The sequence below is a fragment of the Oreochromis aureus genome, linkage group 22 (genome assembly GCF_013358895.1).
Source record: "Oreochromis aureus strain Israel breed Guangdong linkage group 22, ZZ_aureus, whole genome shotgun sequence".
In the NCBI taxonomy this organism is placed as follows: Eukaryota; Metazoa; Chordata; class Actinopteri; order Cichliformes; family Cichlidae; genus Oreochromis; species Oreochromis aureus.
In genome coordinates, this window is record NC_052962.1 from 36,083,677 (window position 1) to 36,085,908 (window position 2,232).

At 39.1% G+C, this 2,232-nt stretch overlaps 1 pseudogene; it reads left to right on the forward strand.

Annotated features, from left to right (window-relative positions):
- The first annotated feature begins 709 nt into the window (after nucleotides 1–709).
- LOC120435722 lies at nucleotides 710–1,962 on the forward strand (annotated as a pseudogene).
- Nucleotides 1,963–2,232: the final 270 nt, after the last annotated feature.

Here is a 2,232-nt window from a genome sequence, read left to right on the forward strand (position 1 = left end):
ATGGCAGGTGTGCTGACGAGGGCTCCGCCCAGAGGTGGAAGCACAGAGACATCATGGAAAAATACAGCCAACTCCCCCTGACCATGACACTTTTAATGTCCATTTATAGAAAGTCATTTCTTTAACTGCTGGTTCAGTGTTTTATTTATAAATACCTGCTCCAAAACCACGGAGGTCAGGCAGAGAGATTTGTGTTCACTCTGAAAATGAAGAAGGAAAAAAACATTATTATCCATCCTGAACGTGTTTTGTCATCTGAGTTCAGGAAGTTGTTCTCAGGTCACCGTTACCTTGTACCTCAGTGTAGAACAAACAGGAACTTCAAATCCTTCATTCCCTCAGCTGTTAGATTCCTGAACGCTGACAGGAGTCGTTTAGACGAATGTTTCTGTGATTGTTCATTTTGAGACATTTACCCTTCATATTCTATTTATTTATTTTTAAAATTTTGTTCATTTTGATGTATTTATTTACTTTTTCCTTGACCTCATTGCTTGTTTATCTCTGCCTTGACCTGCAACAGTGCTTGTGATTATTGTTTAAAGACTGTAGGCTGTGTGAGTTTGACCATGTGAGCAGGTAGTGTGGGAAAGCTGCAAACAAATTTTAGAATTAATAAAATTATCTGAACTGTGAATCTAATTTTAAAAAATGCAATTTATAAAATCATGTTGCACTGTTTCTTGTTTCAGTTCTAATTTTTATAAAATTATGCAAACAGTGAATGATTTTGTTGAGTTTGTTTGTTTCAGAGTCAGAGAGCCGTGTCTCTCTACAGTCAGAGGTTTTTGTACGGCGGCTCAATGAGTTTGTATCACTGTGGTACACGTTCGGTGGAGGAACCAGGCTGGATGTTAACTGTAAGTACATTTGACTCATTTTTGAAAACACATTATATATTTTGAATGGTTTTTTTAGGATGTTATCTTCAAAAACAGTTCATAGATGCTACATTTTTGTTTCCATGTTTTAACCAGAAATGAGGAAATAATTTGTCACCCATTTTATTTAATCTTTGATGAAGATTTAAAATTACTATACTGCCATATGGTTACCATTTAACCATAATCTAAAAGCATGCTGATTGAGTTGGGCTCAGTTTATGAGATGTAATGATTCATTAAGTTATTTTTATTGTTCACAATTACAGAAAAAACAAGGTTTTTTTTCTAGTTTTAGATTGTTCATTGTTTAAATTTAGAGTTTTGATAAAATTCTAACAAAAAATTTTTTTTCTGAATATTTTAATTCTAATTATAAAACTATGAAACTGTTCACAGATTACACACGAGAACATCAGAAGTCAAAGAAACACTTTAATATTTTTATCTTTGGTACTGAAACTCGTCTGTTGCCATGGTTCAGCAGTGAAGCCTGTCTGTTGCCATGGTTACCAAGCTCAGAGAGGGAAGTGAAACAACTGGAGATCAGTTCCACCCAAACTCCCAGTTTCTCTAACATCTCTCTCTCTCTCTCTGCAGTGGGTTGAGTCCCCCCCTCCCTGACTGTGCTGGCGCCCTCTAGTGAGGAGCTGCAGCAGGGGAAGGCTACAGTCATGTGTGTGGCCAACAAGGGCTTCCCCTCAGACTGGAGGCTGTCCTGGAAGGTGGATGGAAGAAGCAGCAGTGGGGAGGAGAGCAGGAGCCCCGGGGCGCTGCAGAATGACGGCCACTACAGCTGGAGCAGCACCCTGAGGCTCCCTGCAGACCAGTGGGAGAAGGTGGGCTCTGTGACCTGTGAGGCCACCCAGGGCTCCCACACTCCACTCTCAGAGACTCTGATGACAGACCAGTGTTCCGAGTCCTGAGCTGACTCACTGGGACTCTGATACTGGCTTTAGTCTGCAGCTTCTCTCAGTCTGCTCCCTCTGTGTCTGTATTGCTTTGATAGTTTTCATGTTTTCATGCTTGTGGCACTGTTGATGGTTTTAATACTTCAAATAAAAACTGAGGTCTTCAAATAGTGGTTTTCATGTGTTTCCATTCAGCTGCTCTTCTGTCTGATAATCATCCTTCAGGTTCAGCAGTGATGCTTCCATACACTGAAAATCTCTCCTTCAGTAACTTTTACTGAGAGAATCACATGTGCTGTATCACATCAGACTGTAAATGTAAAAAAATAATAATAATAATGATACTACATGAACAAATAAAGCAATAAGTCAATAAATAAAGTCACAGCCAACATTTGCTCCCTGCTATAAATAGTTTTAAAATCTTTTTCGTTGTGTAG